The sequence below is a fragment of the Gossypium hirsutum genome, chromosome D07 (genome assembly GCF_007990345.1).
Source record: "Gossypium hirsutum isolate 1008001.06 chromosome D07, Gossypium_hirsutum_v2.1, whole genome shotgun sequence".
Lineage (NCBI taxonomy): Eukaryota > Viridiplantae > Streptophyta > Magnoliopsida > Malvales > Malvaceae > Gossypium > Gossypium hirsutum.
In genome coordinates, this window is record NC_053443.1 from 24,611,592 (window position 1) to 24,626,684 (window position 15,093).

Sequence of the window (15,093 nt, forward strand, 5' to 3'; positions counted from 1 at the left end):
ATAATTTCACCTACTTAAACAGTAAAGCTTAACTTGGATCACTTTCTTGGAATTTTTGCAACGCTCACACCACAAACGCTAAATATCTGTAATGGTTAGAAAGAGTGGGCAAGCTTAAACAAGATTAGTGAATGTCGGAATAACCACAAAGTATACACAACATCAAAGGTTAAACAAGAGTGTATTACAACACATTCACAACCATATTCTAACCAAGTCAAAAGAACATATTTACGCTTCATTAAATCATAAATCTAACATATACTCTCACATGAAATTACACTTAACTTGTATATATATAATTCATTTAATGATAATTCATTAATACAATATAAACTTATCAAGGCTAAACAACAAATACTGTAATGTTAGGGACTAATTAGTAATTTTCCCTTTTTCATGAATATCTATCGGCTCTTGATCTAAAAAATAATTTTATTTCAATTATCAGCTTTAATTTCATATAATATTCAATTTAATGCATATGTTTCCCCTATTTATACTTTTTCACAATTACCCTAAACTTTTACACTTTATTCGATTTGGTCCCTAAAACCGAAACAAGATTATTTTCAAAATTAAACCCTATACCCATAGAACCAAATTTTTGACTACTCCAAATCAGCCCACACATGCTAAAATTTCACAAGAATACCAAGTAATTTCAACATTTTATCTATTTAGTCCCTAAACACCAAACCTATTAAATTACTTTACAAAAAAGTTCAAATCCATCATTTAGCTTCAAACTAAAGCAAAAACATCAAGAACATCAATGCTAATTTTTCTAAACTTTGACATTTTCACAAAATAGACCCTGGGCTAGCTAGATTAAGCTACAACGATCTCAAAAACACAAGATTTACAAGAAATGGGTTCAAAAAAAACTTACATGCAACACCTCAAATAACCGAACATTCAAGCCACTTCCATGGCTCTTTTTCTTCCCTCAAATTCGGAAAAGAACAAAAAGAAAAATGATAGCATTGTTTGTTTCATCGGTTTATATTTTAATTAATTATTTACCATATTGCCCTAAATTAAATCATTTAAAACTTAACATTTACAACCCATAACCATCCATATTAAAATGTTATGGTCTAATTACAACATAAATCCTCCTACTTTAAATATTTAGGCCATTATGTTAAGAAAATCAATAGTAAGCAACTTTTCCATATTTTACGATTTAGTCTCTTTCTTAACATTAAAATTATTAGAACAAAATTTAATATGGCACTAATAACTTCATAAATATTAAATAATTAATATTTACAAGTTAACACGTCAGAATTGTGGTCCCGAAACCACTATTTTTGACACCATTAAAAAAAGGGTTATTACATCCATCATGTCCATTTACAACCCAACAATATATCAAAGGCTAAATCCCTCTAGAATAGGCTCAAATAGGATGCCATGGATGGATTACTTGCTTGCTCACTTCCTCCTTATCTATAAACTATTTCCCTACAAAAATAATCATTTAAAAGTGTGAGCTTAATCAAGCTCAATGAGTGCTCAAATATTTGTATAAAGAATCCACAATATCAAGGTTAATAAAAAGCATTTTATAACATTTATTCATGGCATTGCATCAATCATATCTTTATAGCATCTCATGTTAATATATTGGCATATTGTGACTATGAAACATGTATGAAACATATGCATTAGATAAGCGGGTCTCCAAACACTCTAAATGAATCAAAAAGTCTTTATTAGTCCTATATAAGTGTAGCATAAAGCTAACACTCTCCAAACACACCAACTAGTCCCATTGAATGGAGCTAAGCTCAACATTCCCTTATCTCTCCAAAATAGTCTCGAGGCCTCAACATCCAAACAAAAGCAAATAGTGGTGAGCACTCACAATCCTATGGCATGCCAATGATATCCAGTGATTCCAAGAGGTCACAATGCCAACATATCCACTTATACACACATTTACTTATTGTTTTATGCACACTTTTGCTTGTCAAAAATAGTAATACACATCACTTTCACAATCACTTTTAATGCACTCATAAGTGGTATCTCAATTTCTCAAAGAGCCACATTCACTTAAAATCACATGTGTGTGCATAAATCAAACAAATCACTTATCATTCACTATCATATACATATAGCATATATCATGATAACACATCACATACAACAATCACAACATTGAGCATTTATTACAAAATATCATAAGCTTAAGTAGGACCACTTACAATTAGAACTTAGGATAGGTGATTAGGCTAACCTAAGCTCCCTTTTAAATTTTTGATTTGTGCATAAATGCATCACACCAGATTGCTCACCTAGTCAATTCCACTCACACACCGAAAGCTCAAACAAGTTTTTCTTTCCCTTTCGCCTTGCTCATAGAGGCTCCCGATGAATTTGGAACTTTGCATACATATTAAACACAATGTAAACATATTGTTCATAAACACATTATGAACGACCACACACACGTTCAAGTCACATTAAAAACACATATCCAAGCTCTTCTTTCTCAATACCAAAATCTAGTTAGTTTTACCAGAATAAGATATTTTCTTGCTCAATTTTTGTTCCTGTTACGCCTCGAATTTTGGGCCTAAAAGTATTGGGCCTTGAGCTTGGAAGCGGATAGGAGACTGCTCTTAGATATTTTAGTTGTACAAGTGAGTAACAAAAATTACATGTTTGGTTGAGTGGCTAAGTGATTTGAGCATATTTGGGAGTGCTTGAGAAGCCTAGGCTCAAGTTTGGCCTTTGGAAAAATTTTAATTTTTGGGCTCTTAAGGGAACTTGGATGCTAGCTTACAAGATTTATAAGTATTTGTGGTTGTTTTATGACACAAAGAGAAGGGATGGTCTAGTGGCAAGGTGGCGTGCTATTTCTAGTAGGGGACTGGAGTTTAAGTCTCACTGTATGCAAATGGGATTATATATTTTGTTCATGAGGAGGTAAGAGTTGGTGTTGGATTTGAACTCTGTTGTTGGAGAGTTTGAATTAGTCTTGTGAGTTGGTTGTGGAGGATATCAATGAGGGATAAGGAGAGAAAATCAAAGAGAGGGGGTAGAGATTTTCAAGGAGTTTGAAGGCTTGAGAAGTTGTGTCGAAATAGGTTTCTTACTCTTGGAAATTTAGCTAGGGGCTTTTGTTAGGTATATCCGAAGTGCCGGAGTGGTTTTCTTGGCTAGCTCTTTTGTATGTTTCCGTTTGGTCTCTCTTTTTCAGCTTTAGTTTTGCTTCTTTTTTCTAAAAGAAACCGAATACTGTTTCTTCTCTGCTTGAAACTTCCTACTCATCTCTTCTTTAATCATTTTCTACTATAGGCGATCCTCTCTCTTACTTTCATCTCTACTTCTTTTCTAATTTCGTTTTTTCTTTCTCTATTAGGCCGAATTCTCATACTTTCTCCCTCTCAAATCTCTTTATTCTTCTTGTTTCGGGCCGAATCTTCCTGACTGGCTATTGCCAGAATACGTTTGTTTTATTGGTAAGGGGGTGTTACAATCACTTTATTATTTCATTCTTAGTCAAATTTCTTTTGGCTCTATTAACAAGCTTCGATTTTCCCTTTTCTTTCTCTTGGGGGCCGAATGTATGGTTGTTTTCTAGCAAATTTTGAACTGCTGAATCATGTTAGGAGGGGGATTCTCCCTTGATCAGCAGTGAGGTGCTAGTATCTGTTAGATCTACCAAGGTGAGTGTTTGTGGTTTAGTAAATAAAGTTTATGGATTAAAAGTATGCGCTAATCTTGTATTGTGTTGGTTATAGGTTTTGTGCTCCAGATTATTCGCACTCTTCGTTATTGCAATCAGGTGTGTATTTGTATACGGTATTCGATGATCAGCTGAAAAGATGAAAGTATGTGTTGTTACACTGCTATGGCTGTATATCGGCAAAATGCTGAAAAGTCAGAAATAAGGCTTTGATGTCACACAAGCATGCGATCGTGCGTGTGGTGAATCGAGCCCACAAACATGGGTGTTAGTCTGTAGAGGCCATCACGAGCGCTCTCGTGGTCTTGGGCTATTATGGGCCTCGATGGGTCCAAATGGACTGCGTAGGCCCAGTAGACTTAGGGGCCCACACGGGTAAAATCCTCGATAAGTGATCATTGATAGGTTGGTTTATGAGGCTCACAATGTCGTATGTGAATCTGGACTAAATGGGCCACACGAGCGTGTAGGCCCACTTAGGCCCAATAGATGGTTTTGGGCCCATATACACTATTCTGGACGTGTAGATTATCTGAGTCGCTCGAGACGACTGCAGACCTTTGGAGAGGTCGATATCTGTACCGATACCTTAAAATAAATAAAATGACCAAAAACCCTCATAGGGTAAAATGACTGTAATGCCCCTGTAAGGTAAAATGATCGTAATACCCCTATAGGGTAAAATGATAAAAAAAACTCCCATAGGGTAAAATGACCGTAATGCCCCTATAGGGTAAAATGACTATAATACCCTCATAGGTTTAAATGACCGAAATACCCCTAAAGGGTAAATGACTATTTTGCCTTTCGAGTGTAAATGACTGATTTGTCCGTAATGTAAAAGACTGATTTGTCTGTGATTTAAATGATTGATTTGTTTGTGATTGGTATGACTAATTTGTCTGTGATTTGTATGACTAATTCTAAGCAAGGCATTCTGCATACACAACATACTGCATGGGGTTGGGATACTGTTATGGAGGAAGTACAGTATTAGTGGCTCTGCCACAATCGCTGTTACTGGAGGCTTGGCCACATATACTATTACAGGCACCTTTGCTGTGATACTGTTGCTGGCAGTTTTGCTGCGATACTACTGATGGCTTTGTGCCGGTCATAATACCGTTACTGGTGGCTTGGCCACATATACTATTATGGGCAGTTTTGTTGCGATACTTTTACTGGCAGCTTTGCTACGATGCTATTGATGGCTTTGTGCCGATCATAATACCATTACTGATGGTTGTGTGCCGGTCATATCACTGCTACTGATGGCTTTGTGCCAATCATATTACTGTATTTATGACTTGTAGCCATTCTGTTTATCGCTTATAGATATCCTATTTACGACTCTTAGCCATTCTAGTTACTGGCAGCTTTGCTACGATACTGATTATTGCCACAACCGGTGCTAATTTTGGTGTGTTGGCTGGATGGGTCGATTTCATCCCCACATGGTGTATTGGTTGGTACAAGTGGTGTGTTGGCTAGATTGGGATGGCTTGCATGATTGCATTATTGCATTTCTATTATTGATTCTCTCATTGTATTGAGCTTAGGCCCACATGTATTCTATTTCTGATTCTGATACTGTAATGGGCTAAGGCCCACACTACACTTTTACTGTTTTGGGCTAAAGCCACATTGTTCTATTACTGAAAAGGGCTCAGGCCCAGACTGTTACTGCTTATATTACTGACTGAATGTTAGGGGATTACACACTGAGTTTTCCCCATTTTTAACCTTTCAGGTAACCCCAGTGTTAGACGGTTTAGAGCTGCGAGGGACTCGGAGAGGGCCACACAACTGCACAAGTTTTATTCTGTTTTGCTCATTTTCTAAAGCACTTTGATTTTGATACGGATTGTAATAAGGCCTAAAAAATTTTGGATTTTAAATTCAAGATTTTATTCATTGTGATTCTTATCTGCTAGAAGGAGAATTGGATTTTCAAAATTAACAACTATTTTCCAAAAACATTTAAAAACTGACATTTTTTTCATTTCAAACTTTAGTAGCTTCTGCGATTAGAATAACCTAAATTATCAATGCCAGACATTAAGTAAACGTTTTTGACGAAATGATTTACTAAACTCGAGCAAAAGGATTTAAACATAGAAATGAACCTCTGACGACAAATTCAATTTTTGATTGACGTTAGATTTGGCCATAATGTTTGGGTCGGGTTTAGGGTATTACATTTAGTGGCATCAGATCCAAGTTGCAAAACTCGGCTGTGGAATGGGTTTTCAAAATTTTGTACTACAAGTGGTTGGTTTCAAATATGTAAAGTTTTTTGAGGTATTTTTCTGAAAAGTGTAGCACACCGAGTCTCCGGCGTCAAATCCGTAAGTTTTTGAAACTATTTTTGTTTTCATTAAAAAGCAGTAGATAGATATTAGATTGTATTGGTAAACTTAAAGTTAGAGTTGGCATTTATTCTGTGTGTATTCTCGAAAGGATAGGCGTATGGTACACATTCGCTCCAATGGATAGATGGCGTGGTGTGTGCTTGTATTATTAGGATTAGAGTGCGCAGCAAGAGCGTAGTGTGGTAGGCTAGGATGTGCGACTATTCTGATAGCCGAAAATTTCGGGGACAAAATTTCTTTTAGGGGTAGAGTTGTAACGCCCTGAATTTTGGGACTAGAAGTATTGGGCCTTGAGCTTGGAAGCGGATAGGAGACTGCTGTTAGATACTGTAGTTGTGCAAGTGAGTAACACAAATTGCATGTTTGGTTGAGTGGCTAAGTGATTTGAGCGTATTTGGGAGTGCTTGAGAAGCCTGGACTCAAGTCTGGCCTTTGGCAAAATTTTAATTTTTGGGCTCTTAAGGGAACTTGGATGGTAGCTTACAAGATTTATAATTATTTGTGGTTGTTTTATGACACAAAGAGAAGGGATGGTCTAGTGGCAAGGTGGCGTGTTATTTCTGGTAGGGGACTAGAGTTCAAGTCTCACTGTATACAAATGGGATTATATATTTTGTTCATGAGGAGGTAAGAGTTGGTGTTGGATTTGAACTCTGTTGTTGAAGAGTTTGAATTGGTCTTATGAGTTGGTTGTGGAGGATATCAAGGAGGGGGAGAAAATCAAGGAGAGGGGGGTGAAGATTTTCAAGGAGTTTGAAGGCTTGAAAAGTTGTGCCGAAATAGGTTTCTACCTCTTAAAAATTCGGCTAGAGGCTTTTGTTAGGTATATCCGAAGTGCCGGAGTGGTTTTCTTGGCTGGCTCTTTTGTATGTTGTCTTTTGGTCTCTCATTTTCAGCTTTAGTTTTGCTTCTTTTTTCTAAAAGAAACCGAATATTGTTTCTTTTCTACTTGAAACTTCCTACTCATCTATTCTTTAATCATTTTCTGCTATAGCCGACCCTCTCTCTTACTTTCATCTCTACTTTTTTTCCAATTTCGTTTTTCCTTTCTCTGTTAGGCCGAATTCTCATGCTCTCTACCTCTCAAATCTCTTTGTTCTTCTTGTTTCGAGCTGAATCTTACTGACTGACTATTGCCAGAATACGTTTGTTTTATTGGTAAGGGGGTGTTAAAATCACTTTATTATTTTGTTCTTAGTCAAATTTCTTTTGGCTCTATTAACAAGCTTCGGTTTTCCCTTTTCTTTCTCTCGGGGGCTGAATGTATGGTTGTTTTCTAACAACTTTTGAACTGCCGAATCATGTTAGGAAGGGGGATTCGCCCTTGATCAGCAGTAAGGCGCTAGTATCTGTTAGATCTAGCAAGGTGAGTGTTTGTGGTTTAGTAAATAAAGTTTATGGATTAAGAGTATGCGTTAATCTTGTGTTGTGTTGGCTATAGGTTTTGTGCTCTAGAGTATTCGCACTCTTCGTTGTTGCAATCAAGTGTGTATTTGTATGCGATATTCAATGATCAGCTGAAAAGATGAAAGTATGTGTTGTTACACTGCTATGGCTGTAGATCGATAAAATGCCGAAAATTCAGAAATATGGCTATGATGTCACACGAGCGTGCGATCATGCGTGTGGTGAATCGAGCCCACGAACATGGGTGTTAGTCTGTAGAGGCCACCACAAGCGCTCTCGTGGTCTTGGGCCGTTATGGGCCACAATGGGCCCCGTGGGTCCAGTAGACTTGTGGGCTACACGAATAAAATGTATCTGATGTTATAAGTGTTGTTGGACTATGACGTTTGCATAGCTGGGGTAGTTATGGGCCTCGATGGGTCGAAATAGGCCGCGTGGGCCCAATGGACTTGTGGGCCCAGACGGGTAAAATCCTCGATAAGTGATCATTGATAGGTTAGTGTTGGCCCATGAACGTGTCAGCCCATTTGGGCCCAATAATGGGTTTTGGGCCGATATACACTGTTCTGGCCGTGTAGACTACCTGAGTCACTCAGGACGACTACAGACCTTTTGAGAGTTTGATATTTGCACCGAGACCTCAAAATAGGTATAATGACTGAAAAACCCCTATAGGGTAAAATGATCGTAATGCCCCTATAATGTAAAATGTCCGTAATACCCCTGTAGGGTAAAATGACCGAAAACCCCCCATAGGGTAAAATGACTGTAATACCTCTATAGGGTAAAATAATCGCAATACCCTCATAGGGTTAAATGACTAAAATACCCCTGTAAGGTAAAATGACCGTAATGCCCCTAGAGTGTAAATGACTATTTTGCCTATCGAGTGTAAATGATTGATTTGTCTGTGATGTAAAAGATTGATTTGTATGTGATTGGTATAACTGATTTGTCTGTAATTGGTATGACTAATTTGTATGTGATTTGTATGACTGATTTTGAGCAAGGCATTCTGCATACACGACATACTGCATGGGGTTGGGATACTATTATGGAGGAAGTACTGTACTGGTGGCTCTGCCACAATTACTATTATTGGAGGCTTGGCCACATATACTATTACGGGCACCTTTGCGTTGATACTATTGCCGGCAGCTTTGCTGCGATGCTACTGATGGCGTTGTGCTAGTCATATTACCATTACTAATAGCTTTGTGCCGATCATATTACCGTTACTGGTGGCTTGGCCACATATACTATTACGGGCAGCTTTGCTACGATACTGTTGCTGGCAGCTTTACTGCAATGCTTCTGATGGCTTTGTGCCGGTCATAATACCGTTACTGATGGTTGTGTGCCGATCATATCACTGCTATTGATGGCTTTGTGCCAATCATATTACTGTACTTATGGCTTGTAACCATTCTGTTTATAGCTTATAGTTATCCTGTTTGAGGCTCTTAGCCTTTCTGGTTACTGGCAGCTTTGCTGCGATATTGATTAGTGCCGCAACCAGTGCTAATTTTGGTGTATTGGCTGGGTGGGTCGATTTAATCCCCACCTGGTGTGTTGGTTGGTACAGGTGGTGTGTTGGCTGGATTGGGATGGGTTGCATGATTGCATTGTTGCATTTCTATTACTAATTCTGTCACTGTATTGGGCTTAGGCCTACATGTATTCTATTTCTGATTTTGATACTGTAATGGGCTAAGGCCCACACTACACTTTTACTGTTTTGGGCTAAAGCCACATTGTTCTGTTACTGAAAAGGGCTCAAGCCCAGACTGTTACTGCTAATATTACTGACTGAATGTTAGGGGATTACACACTGAGTTTTTGTACACTCACCCCGTTTTTAACCTTTCAAGTAATCCTCAACATTAGATGGTTCGGAGCTGCGAGGGACTCGGAGAGGGCCACACAACTGCACAAGTTTTATTATGTTTTGCTCATTTACTAAAGCACTTTGATTTTGATTCGGGTTGTAATCCGGCCTCAAAAATTCTGGATTTTAAATTCGAGATTTTATTGATTGTGATTCTTATCTACTAGAAGGAAAACCTGATTTTTAAAATTAACAACTATTTTCCAAAAACACCTAAAAACATATGTTTTTACATTTCAAATTTTAGTAGCTTTCGCGATTGGAATAACCTAAATTATCAATGCCAGACATTAAGTAAACGTTTTTGATGAGATTATTTGCTAAACTCGAGCAAAAGGATTTAAACATAGAAATGAACCTTTAACGACAAATTCAGTTTTTGATTGACGCTTTGATGTGACACGCCAAATTCGGCCATAACGTTTGGGCTGGGTTTGGGGTGTTATAGTTCCTAAGCCCCAAACAAGTTTCTAAACATTCTAAATATCATATCATTAAAAATATAAGCCATCAATTTCATCTAATTTCTCGAATTTGACTTTTCTAGAAAATTGATCATTCATGCACATTAAAAGAGGGGAAACTTTCAATTCATAAAAATTTGTTAATAATCTATTAAATTGAGTTCAAAAACCTTCTAATTAGTTCAAAGTAAGTTGAAAATAAATTTAAAACAACTAGTTGACTTAATATTTTAAATTTCACCATTTTTGAACCAAAATTCTATTTAAAAGCTTTAGATCTATTGAAATCTTGTAATAGTTTATCAAATCTCAAATTATAAAAACAACAAGCTCAGAATTATTAATAGGAATCAGAATGTTACCTCAATTTGAGAAGAACGATGAGTTTTAGATCTAATTCAGTGAAAAATGTTTGAAGAACAATGACGAAAATGATGAAGAAAAAAAGACTTTTCTTTAAAATTGAAGGAAGAATTGGTGTTTGGAAGGCTAGACAATCAATAGGGATGGGTTAATTTGAGAGAAAATATCATATTTTTTTGTTTAAGAAAATTTTCAAATGGAAAGATAAATGGAGGGATTGAGACATCAGTATTTTAAATAGGCAAACCAATTTTTAAAAATTGGGTAATTGCCCCTTTTGGCCATTTTTAGTTTTCACACTTTTTCATATCAGTCCTTTAATTCAAATTAAAACCCATTTCCTTAATTATTTTCAAATTTGGTTTCATTTTTAAAATCCGTTTTAAGAAAATTAGTAACCAGACACTTAATTTTAAATTTTCTGACCTAAAATTTTTATCCCGATTATTATTTAAAATATTCTATTTAATTAATCACTATGATCCTAATTTTGAAATCTAGATTGGATATCCGGTCCACTAACCTGATTCTACTAACCCGATTTTTGGGATGTGACATTTGCATTGGCTATTTATGAGTTGAACATGTCTAGTGAATGTTTGGGAAGAAATTGCAGGTTGATGTTTATTAGATACTGCAAAAACAGTATGTGACATTGTGATGTTATACGAGTGTCGTTGTGAAGAGATATGGACTCCAGGCCACGACACAATGAGGAACCCCGTCATCTCGATGAGGCCAAAACAGAATGTTACGGCGCGACAAGAAACCCCCTCACATTGCAACTTAAGTCTGTATTTTGAATTCTTTACAATTAGGTCCTATTTCTATCGCGGGTTATCTTTAATAAGCTCGTATAAGACCCGAAAATGATTGTATACCGTATTGAATGCATGTCTTGGTAGAAATTACTAATCTAATAGTATAAATTAAATGTAAATGTTTATAGTTGCTCCAATAATGAATGTGACATCCTGTAGCTCAGACCCGATGATCGGGGCGGGTATAGGGTGTTGCATTTCAATATTGAAAAAAAAGGAATTTTAGAACTTTTGGCAATGAGGTAAAGAAATACAATATGACAAAATTTCTAATGCATTATTTTATTTTATATCGCTTTTTCACTTTAATCCTAAATGTTTCTTTTACCCTGATCAATACTTAAAAAATGATATTTTTTGGGTGACCAAAATAAAATTGACCTAGAAGTTGAGTGGTCAAAATAAAAATTGAAAACATGATGGGATCTGTATAGTCAATTGTCGTTAAAGATTTAACATTTGGGTGGCTAAAATGAAAAGGCCCTAAAAGTTGGGTGAAAAAATTGTAAGGACTGTTTTGGGTGACCAAAATGAGAGCATTTTAAATTTATTTATTCGTATTGATTTTTTTCCTTCAGAATTTATTTATGTACAAATACAAAATTAAAAAGAAATTCATGGATTGTTGAACTTAGGTAAAAGTACCACAAAATCCCATATTTTATACCTTGGATTATATTTTAGTCTTTCTACTGTAAAATTGGGCAAATTAGTCCCTATATGTTAGATGAGTGAGCAAAGCAGCCCTTCCATCAAAATTACACGGTTAAATGTTTGTTTTGGTGTTTATATATAATGTATAATAATAAATTTACACATTTATTCAATTTGACCCATATTCTTTTATTGTAAGTAAATTAGAAATTTTTGAAGTTAATAAGGTTAAAGCGTAAAAAAAAGTCTTAGGGGATGTTTGGTTGAAGGTAATCCAATTACAAGCCTATTCTGCAGGCCCACTTAAACAGATTTTGGTTCAAGGGAATACCCTATTACGGGTGTATTCCATTTCGGGCTTAAGCAGATATATTTGTGGATTTCTATTCCCTTCCCTCTTCGACGTTTACCCATTCGTTGCCATATGAACCTTATTTTACCCTCACAAATTCTCACCTAAAAATACTCAAACGACAGCCATATCTTGCTTCCTTTGACTCCGGCATTCTTCATCTTCATCCAAGGACAGGTAAACATTTTTCCTTCTACTATTCCCTTCATTTTCCTGACTGTCTTTTTTTTCTTACCCAAGTTACGTGCCGAGTAGGGGCATTAAGGTGGCTTGGGACGAGAGAGAATCAAACAACTAATCGGCTTGGGAAGGGGATGAGTGGGCCCTTGCTGGCTCAGCGTGTGAAAGGGAGGTGTGCAAAAACAGTGCAATACAATAACATCAAATTTCAAGTGTGGGATTTAGGTATGATGATCACTACTTCTTGATCTGGATCTTTAACATGTATAGTAGATTTTTTATACTACTGCCCTGAAAGTTTGATAATATTTTCTTATTGATTTGATTGTTTGAAGGTAAAGAGATGGCGAAGTTCATAATTTCTTATATCAAAGGCTTGAGATAATGCCTGTTATTGTAAATATCAAGTGCATAAAGTAGCTTTAATCCGCAACTTACATGATTCTTTTGTCTCTTGTCGATATCTTTATATATCTCTTATTGGTATTTCTTCCGTAAAACCATCATAGTAGCAGCTTTAAGCAAATTTACAGCACTGATCACTCTTTATCATCAAAGCTTTACTTTTTCGATACTGGATGAAATATGATATTATATGGGATATTCTATCTCTAGCTGCCAATCCAAAAGCTATTTCTGCGAACATAAGGTTCGTCTTTTCTGATTCCAAGTTTGCTGTTATTCAAAGCCACTGAACTTAGTCAAAACTAATAATATTAAGTTGTGGAATTTTAATGCTTTAGTATTAGATTGAAATGTATTCATTTAATACCTTGTTCTGCAATTTTGCTTTCTTTTATAATTTGGAGCTTTAATATTTTAAAACAAGTGATGTCAATTTCTTGTCTTGATAACATCTTTATTATTTACTGATGCAGGTGGGTAGACAAGTATCACGTAACTTTCACAAACAAGCATTTTTTTATATTCCTTCATTAGTTACTAATATTTTGCTGGCCAGTGGCAACTTCGAAATAAGATGTTTGGTTTCTGTAAGCTTTATGTAAATTTTGTCTTTATGAGTCTGCATCTGGCCGTTTAGAAATTTAATTAAGCTAATAGTTTTTGCTCCCAAACTTATATGACATCCCGTAAGTTCTTTTAAGTTGTAAAAGAGGTGTATGCCTAGATTTTATAACTTTGTTATTAACAATCCCATGGCTAATAAGTGAATTGTCGTTTTCTTTTTACCTTTAAAAGAAACTAACTTTAAGTCTGTCATAGCATTTCCATGTTGTATTCATGGGATGCCACTTTTTGTACCACTTTTATAATTAGGATTTGGGATTTAATTTATTAGCGTTATTTCAGGTTATCTCAATGTCTAAAAGTGTTGAAATAAAATAAAAGTTTACATCTATGCTTTCGTGCGTTCATGACAGACGAAAAGATTAATCAACCTATTCAATTTTAGTATATGGTTCATATTTTGTTCCCATATTCAATAAAACAGTGCTTCTAGTATAGACCAGCCTCTGTAGTAACATTTCATGCATTGAATATGATATATAGATTACATTGCTATGGTATATCTTATAAATATAAAAACTTCTTAAAACCTTGCTATGGTATATCTTATAAATATTCCATGCATTGAAGATGATATATAGATTACTTTGCAGGCAGTAACATTGATCTCATGGTTTACTATAGTAACATTTGTATTTTAGAAGTTTGATAAAAAGAAGGAATGCTACATGAAAGCCTTCTTTTTGCTCCCTAGAATGTGATGATGACTTGTTTATATGTCTGTAACCAACAGCTCTTACTTGGTGTTTACAATATCCTACTTTATTTGTCAATGATTGTCTTATGTATTTCATTAATGCTTTTTCTGGACAAGTTTCAAGTGTGAATCTTTTACAGGAAGATGAGCTGAGAGGAGCAGCAGTTCTTATTTTTTTTTATTTTTGCAAATAAGCAGATTAGTAAGTTTCATGTCTCACATGTAATTCATGTTATCCTTGAATATACTTGGCAAAATTGCCTTGTAGCCTATGCTATGATGAGATTCATTGCATGCATTTATAAGTAAGAACTTCAAAGTGATTTATGTTCGTGTTCTATGCATCTTTCAACAATAGAAACTAGTTTTAAAGTAAATCTATCCACTCCTTGAACAAATCATCTTTTAAGTGGTAGAATGCTGAGTCATTTGTTTATGCACATCAAGTCGTTCATCATCAAAGTAAGGGATCTGTGACCCTATTTGATCATCCTCTGTAACTCCTAAAGGAAATTAATTTATTGGTCATCATTGTAGGTTGAAGGTAGCAACAAGAAGGGGAAAAATCACTCAAGGGTGTGCTAAGTTAACAATACCCTTCCAATGTCTTTGTTGTAAGTTGGTTATGTGCTCATCTTTGGAGAGATGAAATTTGTTAATGAAAAAGGAGGCTGCCAAGGTAAAAAGAAGCACACCCTAGTAGGCTGCCAAATGCCAAGAGTCAACAACAACAACAAAAATGAACAAGGAAAAGGGACATAAACAAATATCTCCACTGGAATGATGATACCATTACTGTTTTCTAGTAATACGGGAAAGACAATATATACATGTTAAACTGCATTTACAATTCGGATTTGATCTTTTTACTTTAAACAAGAACATTTTGGTTATATTTAATTTTCGATATGTTTTTATATTTCATATTTTCATTAAAACTATTTTAATCTTTTAATATATTATTAAACTATTTTTATTTTCGATATCTTTAATTTATGTTATACTTATTTTTGGTCTTCAAACAATGTTTTATATTACTTATATTGTTTGATTAAAAATTATAATTAAATAATGTTTTATATTACTTATATTGTTTGATTAAAAATTATAATTAACACTACAAAAATTATCTCAACAAACGAAACAAAAAAAGAAAGAAAGTA

At 35.2% G+C, this 15,093-nt stretch overlaps 1 long non-coding RNA gene across 2 annotated transcripts; it reads left to right on the forward strand.

The window, feature by feature from the left end:
• Positions 1-12,011: 12,011 nt before the first annotated feature.
• LOC121219113 (uncharacterized) lies at positions 12,012-14,823 on the forward strand. 2 transcript variants are annotated; one of them, XR_005915836.1, is made up of 4 exons: positions 12,016-12,201; positions 12,280-12,429; positions 14,071-14,132; positions 14,468-14,823. It is a non-coding gene; the product is annotated as an uncharacterized lncRNA (long non-coding RNA). The 2 variants fall into 2 exon arrangements; XR_005915835.1 differs by having other exon boundaries at positions 12,012-12,201; positions 12,280-14,823.
• The last annotated feature ends 270 nt before the right edge of the window (positions 14,824-15,093 follow it).